This window comes from Ctenopharyngodon idella, chromosome 14 (assembly GCF_019924925.1).
Source record: "Ctenopharyngodon idella isolate HZGC_01 chromosome 14, HZGC01, whole genome shotgun sequence".
In the NCBI taxonomy this organism is placed as follows: domain Eukaryota; kingdom Metazoa; phylum Chordata; class Actinopteri; order Cypriniformes; family Xenocyprididae; genus Ctenopharyngodon; species Ctenopharyngodon idella.
Window position 1 is genome coordinate 24,634,589 of NC_067233.1, and position 15,025 is coordinate 24,649,613.

General features: G+C 35.6%; 1 protein-coding gene and 1 long non-coding RNA gene across 4 annotated transcripts in view; one reads left to right on the forward strand and one right to left on the reverse strand.

Moving 5' to 3' along the window:
- pdgfrb (platelet-derived growth factor receptor, beta polypeptide) overlaps nucleotides 1–12,333 on the reverse strand; it is a 49,317-nt gene extending 36,984 nt beyond the window's left edge. Inside the window, exons 1-2 of one of the 3 annotated variants that reach the window (XM_051860927.1) lie at nucleotides 11,955–12,333; nucleotides 9,909–10,152 (exon numbers count right to left, since the gene is read on the reverse strand). The gene's annotated coding sequence lies outside the window, so the exon portion shown is untranslated. The remainder of the gene's footprint in view (nucleotides 1–9,908; nucleotides 10,153–11,954) is intronic. The other 2 variants (XM_051860926.1, XM_051860928.1) reach the window with 2 other exon arrangements.
- On the forward strand, nucleotides 2,760–7,399 carry LOC127494782 (uncharacterized). The gene is made up of 3 exons (XR_007924969.1): nucleotides 2,760–4,358; nucleotides 4,769–4,908; nucleotides 6,754–7,399. It is a non-coding gene; the product is annotated as an uncharacterized LOC127494782 (long non-coding RNA).
- Nucleotides 12,334–15,025: the final 2,692 nt, after the last annotated feature.

Here is a 15,025-nt window from a genome sequence, read left to right on the forward strand (position 1 = left end):
TGAATATGTAATTAATTAGTAACTTGTAATTAATTACATTTTTAGAGTAACTTACCCAACACTGGATACAATGAAGCATTTTGATAAAATTAACAATAAAGCAATGCACAGATCCATTTTGGTAAACAGTTTCTATGTCTAAACAAAATCTCTGAATTGTTGTCACTAATTCAAACATTTAACTTAAAATTTTCATGTAACCTCAATGTGAACATTTTTATTAGTGTAAACTTACCTAGCTATAACAAGCTAATTCAGAAAATGTTAACTTGCTAATTTGCTAACATGTTAACAATAACATAGTATAACATTTGCTGAATGAGTGCAGAAATATAAAGCATTTGACATACTTGCTCTCAAATCAAGCCACATGCACCACTTGTCACCATGAAGGTAACTCTCCAAAAACCCACATTAGAAGAAACTCTTCTAAATTAGCATATCAAAACAATAATCACTACTAAATCCCTCACTTAACATTAGTCTTGCACAAAGTCTAATGCGCGCATTCTACATTGAGTTCCATGGGCAAAGCATGCTGGGAAACAGAAATTCCAGAAATTAGAAATAGAAATTCCAGCCCAGTTTCAGTTAAACTTAAGTTCTTCTAAATTAAAAGAAATGAGTTCAAAAAACTCAAAACAGTTCAGTTTACTTAAAATATATCAGTTCTGTGAACTTGAAAGAAAAATTGCTAAATACTCATAAATGTTAACCTGACTGAACTAATTTGTTTAATTTAAGTTTGTCCTACTCAAACCAATTCATTATTTTGAGCGTTAGGGTTTACAGTACTTCCAAATTTCACGTTTAATTCAGTGCATTGTCATTTCTTTGTCATTAATTCGTGAAATTTACTAACAATTTCTGAGTGAAAATTATTTCTACACCCAATTTTTCTCGGCGTATATGCTGACAGCGTGTCTGAGGTTTCAGGCTGCTGGTTTGTAAAAGCATCTGTGAGGAGTGCAGAAATAAGTGTGGTGAGAAGCAGCAGCGAGTGCGTTTCATGTGGGAGGCAGCATCACTCACATTAACCGTTCTCTCTTCTCAACTCATTAAGGATGAATTGTAATGGAAAAAAAGCATTTAGAAACATCCCACATTAAACAGGCGACTCCACAAGTTAAAGTTCGCCTCGTTTTTCTCCCGGTTTCTCGTAATTCTCCAAAGCACTGCAGAATTTTGACTTTATGGTCATGTTTATAACTTTTCGGGCAGATTTCGAGTGACTTGGAGCCAGAGAGATGTCATCAGAGAATGCCAGAAAGTTCCATTCCGGATGCAGAGGAACAGGGAAAAACTGCAGCCTGAAGCTATTGGCCACATCTGGAGTTTCAGACCCTTTCCAAAACACAGCCGTTGAAGCCATTAAGGGCGCGATGAAGCACTACGACACAACGTCTACCAGCGTCAGTAGCTCGATGTGATTTTGACTGACAGGAGAGTATTTGCCGTATTCTTTTCATGTAAACGTAATAAAAATCGCTATGCATATGATTTGCAAAGATATTCATTTTTAAATGAAATTCCCTCAAGCAGTTGAGAACACTAAAGACTTAGCCATCAGGGTTTAGTAGGGGTGTGACGAGACAGTTAGCTCATGAGACAAGACATAAGACTGCGTTCACGAGAATTTTTACACAATATTTTTAAGAAATCCTCAATGACAAAATACATGACTAGAAAAACAGTCTGCAGGTGCATTTTGAAATGTTTTAACTAATCATTGTGTAATGGGTGTCATTTCAGTTCTACTTTCTGAGTATGAATTATCATATGCGGTGAAAGACAACAATACTCAAGCACTGTAAAAGGTTTTGACAAACTCAACTGACTGGCTTCTCTCCTGTATGATTTCATGTGAGTCTCTTCAGACTTTAGAACTGTACATGAATTATGAGTTTCTAAACCTTTTGACCTCCTAACTGAACTCCTTTCCACAAATTGATTATAGAAATATAAACAGTACAAATAAAAATGAATAACACAGTTCTTAGTCTTATAAAGTGCAAACAATAAGTGCAACCATAATCAAAGTACTCTCTCAATATTTCAAATAGAACAACAACAAGTGCAAATAGAGACCACATTTTTCTTTAAGCATGATACAGAGCTGAGAGGTGGTTACAACTACACAGCCCAGCCTAAGATAGCTTTCATATTGGGAGATATTTGCATGCATCAGGGAGCCGCTCTCAAAATGCACGGTACTGAAATCGCGTTTGAATGCACGCTCGCATTTTATTTTTGCTTTCGCGATCGCGCTTTACTCTGTAAATAGGGAGCGGCGGTGCTGAGTGCACATCCTACAAGATAGGCTATTTATCAGATGCTTGGGCTCTGTTGTGCAACAAATCCTCCGCCATGGTCTTGTCAGTCACTTACTCTCGTCATGTGATCAGTGAACTCTGCTTCCTGCTGCAGTACGTACGGCTCTCGTGTTGGGTGAGCTGGATGGGATTGAAACGACCCTTATCTAACTTAATTAAATAGGTTTTATTTCTATAAAAAGCAAAATGACAGTGGAGGCATAATGTAAACGTAGTGGTGGCATAGTCTATCCTAATTTCACCCTCACACTCCGTCATAGCAATACACAGCTTTTCACATCAATGAGAATCTCGTCACATTTCAATCTCTAGGGTTTAGCAAACTTCAGAATTGAAGAACCTGCTCCTTTTCAGTTCATGAGTGTACATTTAAATTGAACTGGCATCAACGTACTGGAAGTTGAATTGGAATGACAGGAAGAAGAATTTACTGAACTGCAATTCAACACAGCTAATGCATTCTGAAAACGAAGTGTTCTACTTATCCATCCATCCATCAATCCATCCATCCATCGGATCATTTCAAACAGTGTCATAATGAAGGTTAAAAATAATCGTTTTTCTGCATTTATATGTTTGTGTGTGTGTGTTTGTAAAAAACTTTATTACCATTATAAGTGAACCTCAAGGAACACATTAAAATAATAATTAAAAAAACAAAAAAAAAACATGTCTTTAAATAATGATAAAAACGAAAACCAACTCACACATATAGTCTCAGCAGACCTGCAGGATTTTCTTTATTCCACAAAGGTGATTATTCAAAATTGCTGAATGAGGAGCTCCAATGTTTTCATTTCAAAGCATGTAAAATAATGCAGAGACATCACTCTCTAACAATCATATGCCTGATCTACTAGTTACCCAATTACTGTATCTTTTAAGGACTGATTTAGCAGTTTATGTCAGCTTCATACCTCCTTCTCACACACCAGACAAGTTGTGAAATAATAAAAAAAACAAAACCACTTTTTTGAGTCATTTCTGAATCTGTTGCTCACAGAAGATTTGTATTTTAGTGTTTGGAAGTGAGTGAAAATTAAAATTTGGGAAAGAGATTTTGTCTCTTAACATTCATACACTGAGGCTTCGCTCACAAAAATGAAGGTGGATAAATGCTTCATGCTCAGTGTTGAGAAGGTTTAAAATATATCCATCTGTCTGTCATTCTAACTTTCAAATCAAGGCTTTGTCAACCAGTTTGTCTTGACACACTTTCCTTTTTTAGTTATATGATATATATTTCTTTTTATTTTACTATAATTCTACTTCCTTGCATTCAAATTATAATTGTAATTTCAATGCAAATTCAATTTAAATTCATGAACTGAAATGCAAGCCATTCTCAATTCAGTTCCAAAAGATGTACAACTGTGTTACATTTTTACATTTTCTTAAGAAAAATATCAATATAACTCAACTGACACTCAACTAACTCATCATGATGCTAAACTTTTGTGGGTGGTTGCTAGGGAGTTAGGGAGTTTCTAAGGTGTTCTGAGTGGTCGTTAGGTAGTTTCAAATGATCTTGTCTGAAATGAATCCTGCACTCAAGTCTCAGTGATCTTCTGCTCTGTAGATGTGGTTTGCATCTCTCTTTCAGTGTGCACCTGTGGGATTTTTTCACCTGTTTTATGGTCCATCAGGTGAAAATGTTTTTATTACTTAGAAAAAAAAAAAATGTACAAAACACCAACCGTAACTATGATCAACAAGTGATGCTTACCTTAGTAAACACCACTAAACAATGACTCAAAAAGCTAAAGAAGGAATGACTGACAGATTATACAGTCTACCATCATAGTCAAAAACATGAACTCATCAAACCAAACCCTGTCCCTCCAGACAACCCGTCAAACACCCCCACATTAGAAACACTCAAAGAGAGAAACAGCTTTAAATGATTACAGCTCAAACTCGGACTCACAGTTCAACCAGCCTGCTATCAGAGTGACAGAGAAGGAAAGGAAATGAAGGATGAGGAAGTGGCGGTAGCATTCCTGTGGTGATGGAGGGATGATGAGCGTAAGACCAGAAACATACTCGACACAAGTACACAGACATGAATGCCTGCTCAACAATCTGCAATCTCATAATATTTAATGTGCATTACTAGCTATGTTACATCAACGTATTTTTACACATTTAAAAAAAAAAAAAAAAACTTGGATGGAAATGACCACATGGGATGGAAACTGTGCTTTATTTGCAAATGGTTTATGTGATTTTTCAAGTTTAATTTGCATGTTTGGATAAAAACATAGCCGTTGCATTATTGTCACAGTAGGAAAATTTAGAACTCAAGAGGGTGATAATGTTTCCTGTGGCTTTAAACCGAATGTGTTATTGTTCAGAAAGATAGATATAAACATATCAACTTTGCCATGACTGTGGTAGTTTGTAAACTGACAGTAAAATTTCACACACATTTATAGTGCTCCTTGTGGCAACACTAATACTGCAAGACAATGCAACTTGACTTTATGGGAACACAAACTCTCAAGCTTCATTAAAAAGCTCTTCACTTGTGTTTTGAAGATGAACGAAAATCTTACGGGTTTGGAACGACATGAGGGTGAGTAATTAATGACATAATTTTCATTTTTGGAATGAACTATCCCTTTAATGTAGCAATGCATGAAATCAAACATGTGTAGCTATAAGCATTTGCATTCGCATAGAAATATCCCCAAAGCTCTGCTGGACTGATCCCTACAATCAGCAGAGGTGGACATGGAAACAGAAAAACATTTCTGCATTTCTGTAAAATGACTAAACACAACGCAAACAGTCATGCACACAAACATGCCAATGCAAACAAACACACACACAAACAAACAGTGTTCTGTCTTTCCTAAAGAGAATTAGTTATCTAAAGAAGGTCTGATAATATTTTCTTTGGTCTGCTAAGCCAGTTTTCCCAGTCGAACCCAACACTGTCTCCCTGTGTGTCTGTTTGTCTTGGACTGAGTGCACAGAGACAGACAGAAATGCAGCTCATTTAGATTGATGAAGACAGCATCATCTGTCTTTCTTTCTGCATTCTTGTAATAGTCGTTGGTCATCGTTATTTCTGCGTGCTGTAATCTTAGTGGTCATTAACCGCAGGATGCAGCAGATTAAACAGACACTTGAGTGAACGAGTGAAGGAACTTTACGCTGATGAAAGAAGGAAAACTTCTGCTTGAGTGCCGAAGGAGACTAAAATCTGAATTATACCAATGTTTCTTTGCCATTTACCATGGTAATATCTTAATATCATTTTTTTAATGGACACTTACCATGGTAATACTGTACTTTTTAGGACACTGTACCATACTAATACCTTGAGTTTTGGACAATTAGCAAGAAAATAAAATGGAAAACCATGAAATGGTTTTTTAAGATATGATACCATGGTGATACCACGATAGATGATATTGGTCACACCTGCAAACTCATTTCATTCTTACCAATTAATTACTTATAGTGACTTCGGAGAAGAGGATGTTAACAGGAGAAAAGGGTAAATAAATAAATTAATTAATTAATAAACTTAAAATAAATGTTTTTTTAGATTAGATTCAACTTCATTGTCATTGTGCAGAATACAAGAGCCAATGAATGAATGGCTGACCGAATGAATTAATAATGACCAAATTAATTAATTAAATAATTAATGACAGAACGAATAAATTACCTAATGAATGAATGAATGAATGAATGACCGAATGAATGAATGACTGAATTAATTAAAGACAGAATGAATGAATGACCAAATGAACTAATTAATTAATGACCGAATGAATGAATGACCAAATAAATGCATTAATGACTGAATGAATTAATGAATTAATGACCGAATTAATGAATGACCAAATAAATGCATTAATTAATGACTGAATGAATTAATGACCGAATGAATGAATGACTGAATGAATGACCAACTGAATTAATGGCCAAATGAATGACCGAAAAAATGACCGAATGAATGAATAACCAAAGGAATGAAAGATCGAATGACTGAATGAATGACTGAATGAATGAATTACCGAATAAATGAATAAATGAATGACCAATTGAATGAGCGACCAAATGAATGAATGACAGAATAAATGACCGAATGAATGAATGAATGAATAATAGATTTTTTTAGATTAGATTAGAAGAACTTTGTCATTGTGCAAAGCCAATTAAATGTAGTGCAAAATTCAGAATTACATAATAGCATTGAATTTAATGAATGAATGAATGAATGAATGAGTTTTTAAACATTTAAAAGCTTAACATGGGACAAATGCTGCTCTAGAGATTATCTAGAGGCATATAGTTTCTCTGCTGCTTAGTTGATCAGTAATAGTATTCTGTATTGTGCCTTAGAAGGAATCAAGCAATCAAAGATGTACTTTCTGAAAAGTGTTTTGTGTGTTTCGTAATTCAGCACAGCAGATCATGTCAGCACACGGGGGTCTTTGCGGTTCTGCCTGACCCTGTTCATGAGCTCCACTCATCCGCTGCTAATGGGGAGCACATTTTTCATGGGACTGGTATGCGGCCCAGATGAGGGGGGTCAGGAAACAGCTGGTGACGCAGCAGTCATAGAGCGATCCATCCGTCCCAACGACTCGATTTCACTCCTGACAGTCCTATCGCAGATACTGCATACACTCATGCCTTACTCACACGCATGACTAATAACAGCCTGTTCCGGAAAAACTGGACAGAAACTCCTCATGACACAACAATGAGTTAAATGAGAACCGCATGAGTAATGGGACTTTCTAGGAGCCCGTGCCATGAAGGTTCTGCACCAGCGCATTAGCATACGAGAGCTTTGGAAACTGAGATCAGCTGTTGAACATCTGTGTGACTTACAGCCCAGACTGATCGAAATATATACAAAGTCCTACGCTTCAGATAACTGTCAGTGCCAATGAACTACATCTGGCTCTGACTTCTACAAATGTTTGGGTTGCGGTGCACTATATACCTTATTTCAATGCCATTTTTACAATTCTCCCTATCTATATAGATGGAATTACAGCTATAAATATATATCCTGGATGGATAAATGCATGGATGGATGAATGCAGACAGTAAATATAATATATATATATATATATATATATATATTACAAGTCAACAAGTCGCCAACATTTATCATGATTTACTGTGGTAAAACTAACTGAAACCATGGGATTTTGGCAGAAATGTGTGATATTCTTATTGAATTTATTATATCATTAATGTAGACATTGCAGACATGAGTAATTTAAAATAATTGCATTATTTTTTGTTATTAAGCTATGGCCGTTTTTGTGCATTTGTATTTATACTAAATCTTTCGGCTACTGTTTTTCATAGCAAATACCACAGAAACCATATAGCCTACTTTTTACCATGGTGGTGAGGTGTAAGGTGTGGCTTTTCATGTGGTTACCATGATCCAAATACTATGGAAGATCAAATTTAACCCTATAAAAGATGAGGTTGTTACAATTTTTACAGATGTTTCTGTTTTTGTTAATGAACATATATTTACATCTGCATCCTAACTGAAGCTACTGCTACTGTCAAGAAAATGTGTAATATTAATTTGTGAAATGTTCACCTGTTTGGCAAGTGTTTTTCATGTTCTGATAATAAAACCACAATTATCTATACTTTTACTCAGGAGCAAAAATCTGCCTTTAAACTTCAAATAAACAAAGATCTGACATTTATTGTGATAATTATCAATATCGACTGATATGAAAAAAATTTTGGCCATATAGTATGTCTTTTTTTGGCCATATCGCAACCCCCTATATATTTATATTTATGCTGTATATATATAAATATGACCCAATTCAAAAGTTTATGAACCCTTGATTCTTAATACTGTGTGTGGTTACCTGGATGATCTACGACTGTTATAATGTTTTGTGGTGGTTGTTCATGAGTCACTTTTTTGTCCTGAGCAGTTAAAACTGCCCAATATTCTTCAAAAAAATCCTCCAGGTCTTAAAAATTCTTCCGTTTTCCAGCATCTTTTGCATATTTGAACCCTTTCCAGCAATGACTATATGATTTTGAGATCCATCTTTTCACACTGAGGACAATTGAGGGACTCAAACACAACTATTAAAAAAGGTTCAAACATTCACTGATGCTCCAGAAGGAAACACGATGCATTAATAACTTTATGAATTTGAAGATCAAGGAATATCGTACTTAATTTGTCTTCTGGCAAACATTTAAGTGTCTTCTGTTGCTTCCGAAGGGCAGTACTAAATGAAAAAAAAAGATATTTAAACAAAATAAGAAAAATTTGTACATCTTCTTCCGGTTCAAAAGTTTTCACCCCTAACTTTTAATGCATCATGTTTCCTTCTGGAGCATCAGTGAATGTGAACCTTTTTTAATAGCTGTGTTTGAGTCCCTCAGTTGTCCTCAGTGTGAAAAGATGGATCTCAGAATCATACAGTCACTGCTGGAAAGGGTTCAAAAACGCAAAAGATGCTGGAAATCTGAAGAATTTTTGGGACCTGGAGGATTTTTCTGAAGAATATTGGGCAGTTTAACTGCTCAGAACAAACAAGAGACTAATGAACAACCATCACAAAACATAAAAACCGGCGTAGATCATCCAGGTAACCACACACAGTATTGAGAATCAAGGGTTCACAAACTTTCAAGCAGCACTGTATATACACACACACACACACACACACACACACATCCATATATGCATATATCCATTGATCTGTTTGAGATCAAAAATAAAGAGCTTTTAGAGATTATTTGGGGACAAAGGCTCATCATAATGATCTAAACAATGTGACATTTGCTTTACGCTTTTATCAAAATGTTTGTAAGCAGCATATGATAAAAGTCATGACTATAAACAACTAGATTCTGGTATGCTGTCGGGCCTTTAAATGCTGTTATACAACACATACACTGAGGAGAAAAAGACAGAGAGAGTTTCAATGACAGCAGAAGAGTTCAAATAAACCATCAGCACTGCAGTTCAACACACAAAAAGGACAACACCACATTATAACACCTCACAAACCAAAATAAACAACCGATGTTGACGAGCGTGTGTAAAGGTGTTCAAACACAGACTGTAAAACACAGATTTATTTGCTCTCGCTGAACTCAGCACATTCTTGTTCAAATGCAACGTGTTTAACACACAAACAAACAGCAGAAATTGGCCTTTCCCAAATAAAAGCTGAAAAACTCTCACGGAAAACACATACGCCATCTCTTGGATGAGATAAATCTCACAATGGTCGTCTATCATTGCCCACATCTAGGTGAAAACACTAAACTTCTTCATGACAGAACATGCACTAACCTTCAATAACATAAGAGGGTTACAAATGAGGTGAAGTCCTCAAAACAAAGTTTAGTCTACAATCGTACCATCTAACTTCTGGAAAATATCACATTTCTGCTGACTAGCTTCTTTTACAGCTTTGTTTTCACTGTTTATCCTGGAAGTCATTTGGTAAGACTAAAAAAATATTTCAAACCAACGTTTTTTCCTAAACCTCCTGGAGTAAAACACACCAGAATCAAAAGGAAATGACAGTTAAATCCACTCACGTCTCTTACCTTTAACAGCACAGACGCCTGGACGTCAGATCAAAAGCATGTCTAGGAAAAGCCTCCGTTCTTGCTAACTTCTCGCTGTATGCCTCTCTTCGTCTCTCTCTCTCTCAATGTGTGAGCAACAGCGTCCAATTATCCGCCGTTTTGTAGTGGTCGCACATACAGCTGCGTGAGGGAGGGATGGAGCTAAAGCTTCGGTCTCCAGGGTCCCAGACGGAGAGGAGGTTGGGCAGCAGATCTGTTTATTTAGTCAAATGACCACAGCAGGGTTCACTCACTCGCTAGTAAAACCAACATCCCTACAAAGGTACCACAGACTAAAGCCTAATGCAGTTAATAACAGAAAAGTCACAGATGAGATCTCCTTTAATGTCTTGACTATTTCTGAAAAGAGAGTTTTGCTTAAGTCTCCTGTTTCTTCTGAAAAAATACCCTAATAATCTCAAGTGTCTCAGAAGTTGAGTTGAGTTTCAAAAGAATCTCAACAATGTCTCAAACTGTGCTTAGATTTGCAATCAAAAGTCAATATAAATGATGCGAACTGCTCTCCACATTTATTTTATTGCTTACTGAATGATGACTAGTGATTTATTCAGGTCTGTTTTAAGAGAAACATCTTTATCTTTTACTTTATTTACTTATAACTAAATATACATTATAACTGAGAATACATTACACTCATGTTTAAAAGTTAGGGGTCGGTAAGATTTTTTAATGTTTTTGTTTAAGTGTCTTCTGCTCACCAAGGCTGCATTTATTTGATCAAAAATACAGTAAAAACAGCAATATTGTGAAATATTATTACAATTCAAAATAAATGTTTTCTATCTGAATATATTGTACACTTTAATTTATTTCTGTGATGCAAAGCTGAATTTTCAGCATCATTACTCCAGTTTTCAGTGTCACATGATCCTTCAGAAATCATTTAAATTTGCTGCTCAAGAAACATTTCTTTTTATTATCAGTGTTGAAAACTATGGAAGCTTGTTTCCGCCATGAAACAAAAAATAAAAAGGTAACTGCCACTTTGTATCTCACAATTCTGACTTTTTTCTCAGAATTCCTAGATATTAACTCACAATTGCGAGTTTTAAAGTCAGAATTGTGAGTTTTAAAGTCAGAATTGTGAGTTATAAAGTCAGAATTGTGAGTTTTAAAGTCAGAATTGTGAGTTATAAAGTCAGAATTGAGTTATAAAGTCAGAATTGTGAGTTTTAAAGTCAGAATTGTGAGTTATAAAGTCAGAATTGAGATATAAAGTCAGAATTGTGAGTTATAAAGTCAGAATTGTGAGTTATAAAGTCAGAATTGAGTTATAAAGTCAGAATTGTGAGTTATAAAGTCAGAATTGTGAGTTTTAAAGTCAGAATTGCGAGTTATAAAGTCAGAATTGCGAGTTATAATCAGAATTGTGTGATATAAAGTCAGAATTGCGAGTTATAAAGTCAGAATTGCGAGTTATAATCAGAATTGTGTGATATAAAGTCAGAATTGCGAGTTATAATCAGAATTGTGTGATATAAAGTCAGAATTGTGTGATATAAAGTCAGAATTGTGAGTTTTAAAGTCAGAATTGCGACTTTTAAAATCAGAATTGTTTTTTTTTTCTCTTTATTTTGCAGTTCTGACTTTATATCACGCAATTTGCAATTCTGACTTTATAACTCACAATTCTGACTTTACAACCCGCAATTGCGAGAAGAAAAGTCAGAATTGTGAGATAAAAAAAATCGCAATTACCTTTTTTTAATTAAGTAGCAGAAACAAGCTTTCATAGAAAACAGCTGTGGTGCTTGATATTTTTGTGGAAACTGTGATGCATGCTATTTTTCAGGATTCTTTGATGAATAGAAAGTTCAAAAGAACAGCATTTATTTGAAACAGAAATCTTTTGTAACATTATAAATGTCTTTACTGTCACTTTTGATCAATTTAATGAGTATTAACTGAATAAAAGTATAATTTCCTTTAAAAAATGAGCTATGAAAGAGCAACCTGTGAGCAATGACATTTTCCTGAAAACAAAAACAGCCGTACCGTGTGAAGAAGGAGGCCTCTCTGAACGTGGCGGTGTCTTTCTTCCAGAGGTTTGGTAGACCTGAGGAAACACACAACAACACGAGCCCAGCCAGAACTCCTCAGCAACAGTCGCCTGTTTCTGTTTCGCTGAAAACACGAGCCGCAGGGAAATGAGATGGATTTTGGCAACTCTCACAATGAACTGCCCTGCTGAAGAGAAGAAAAGAAGAAGAAACAAAAAGAGGAGAGAAAGTTCTTTTCAGGGCAGAAAAGCAATCTGTGCAGACAGCACTCGAGCCAAAATCAAAAAATGGAAAATGTAATGGAATAAAGTGCAGTTTTGGTGGAGGGAAGGTGTGTCAAAAGCAGCGTATGGTGCTGAGAGCTCACGCATACACATATACAAAGTATGAGGGTCTGTTTTCAATCTTGGCTTTTCTGCTCTCTTTCTCTCTCTCTCTTTCTCTCTCCTGGGCAGCAAGCAGTGTAGCTTGCAAATTCATAACAACATCCAACAGCTGAGTAAGACCTTTTCGCTTTATTACAGGGGGAAAGAGAGAGAGAGAGAGAGAGAGAGAGAGAGAGAGAGAGAGAAGTTGTTGGCATTCACCCTGTAATTGTGTGAGTGAACACAAAATGTCCTGATCAACTGAGACTCATTAGAGGCCTTGAACAGACACACAGGAGCTGCAACAACAAGATACACACAAAAGTGCAGGAATAAAAGGTTCTGTGCCAAAGAATTACAATGCTGGCTTGTCACAGACATTTTGTTATTGTACATTCCTGGGTTTAGTTTTTTTTTCCTGCTTAAGATGTTGAAATGCAAAATGTGATTGCTGTATCACATTTGTATTAAAGGGATACACATAAAAAGAAGGGAAAACAAAAGAAGATATTTTTAAAAATGTTGGTAACCAAGCAGTTGATGGGCCCCATTGACTTCCATCTTCCACTTCCACTTTGTGTTCAGCAGAAGAAAGAAACTCATACAGGTTTGGAACAACCTGAGGGTGAGTAAATGATGACAGAATTTTCATTTTTCGGTGAACTGTCCCTTTAAGGACAGCAGCCATTTTGTTGTTCCTGTGTAGCTACTTAAAATAAGAAAAAATACTTCAAAGACCCAAATAACTTCATTACAATTTGTGTGACAAAGCTGACACAGAAAATAGACACACAATTACATAAAATAATTACTATTAATAAAAAAAAAAAAATAACTCACTCACCAGAGTCTGTGTGGCCTTGTTGAATCATAGCAGGTGAATTAGGAACAAGGAGGACCATCAGGATGAAGATTGACAGATATTGCCTGATTTTACAAATGTTTTCATAAATATCTGACATGTTCACCACAAGCAGATACACTGACCCAACCAGCTGTAAAAGCTAATAAAGGAGTCACACAAAGGACGATAACGCCAACGATAAAGACATAGTTTTAAAAATCGTTCTAAATGTAAAATAATAGCAGAGTCCACACCACAAATATAACGATAATAACTACACAGAGAAACGATATCGTTGGAATCAACGATATTTTTCCAGCTAAAGAACAACAAAAGACACCGACAGCCAATCACAATCCATCGAGCTCGAGCGGCAGACAACATAACGGCAGCCAGTGCGCGCGCTTACAACAAAACGTTATAGTTATCTCTATAGTTATCGTTCTTGGTGTTAACGGGCTTTTGGTAGTTTAAAAAAGATAAATATTTATATTTATATATTACTCAGTAAGGCGAGCTCTCCTGTGATGGGCACGTTCTGTTTCACGAAGACTTTCCTTCTTTCGAAACCTTGATTCAAATTGGTGCTTCGGAACCGTTCGAAACGCGAATCACGAATCGTTTGATTCAAGCGCATCACAAATCCTTTGTTTCAAACGCTTTACGAATCTTTTGATTCAAATCGAGGCTTTGGAGCGCGATTCGAAGTCAAGCGATACGCGAGACATTTGTCAGCAACAGCATTCAACTATAAATAAATTTAAATTATAAATTAAATAAATTATTAATAATAGGCCTAAATCAATTTAAAAAAAATTCTAATTATAATTGGATTTTATTTGACTCACTGAATGCTGCATGATCAGTCACAATCAAGTAGTGAGCTGCACAATAAGTAAAATTAAGTAAATGATTAAGCAAACCACATCACTGGATTTATGTTAGATGGGCATATGCATGTAATTTATGGCTTTTAGCTAGGCCTATTTCTAAAACAGTTCAGCTGAAACTTTCTTTTATACTCTTCTCTCAGACAAATGCAAGGTCATTTTAGTTTTACAAGCAGCATTAATTTCAAAGAAACTGATTGAAAATGCAGATAGGCCTACAAGATGTAGCCTAATTTGGTTCAGCGGCCGAGTCTGGCATCAATAAACTGGAATAAAACTAATAAAAGTGATTCATGTTTTTATTTAAAAAAAAAAAAAAAAAAAAAATGTTTGGCACACTCATAAATATTGTTTTGTTTTAAGGAAGGAACAAACTGTCCTAAATACACAAAGTTATTAAAATCTGTCTGTTAGATAAATCAAAAACAACAGTTTCAGAGACGTCAACACTGCGCTGGATCTGTGAAACGTATGGTTTCATCCATCTGTGAAAGGCCTGAAAATATCATCTGCCCCACTCAGTAAACATCCTCTAATTACAAACAATGTGAACGAGACTGTTATGAGATAAGTTTGATTAAACTCTGACCACACACGAGCCGAATGCAGATGGACCCAGATATTTCCAATGAGCCTGTGTTGTTATTCATCTTCATGTGTGTCAGCATATATCCACACACACAAACATATGCATATACATCAGAAACTATACACAAACATATGCCGCAGTTCTCAACCCACACACACACACACACACACAAACAAAACATACTGTCTTTATGATGTTCTGTGACCTACTAACTGAACATTTATTTGACTTTTCCACAGTCCAACAAGCGTTTGACTGAGTGAAAGACAAAAAAACGTCTGACAAAAGAGAGAGAAAAAAGATTTTAAGGTTAAAATGTTGATGTAATATGAGCACAGCACCAAAATGAGTGCCTGGCAGAAGTTTTGTCTGCCTTAT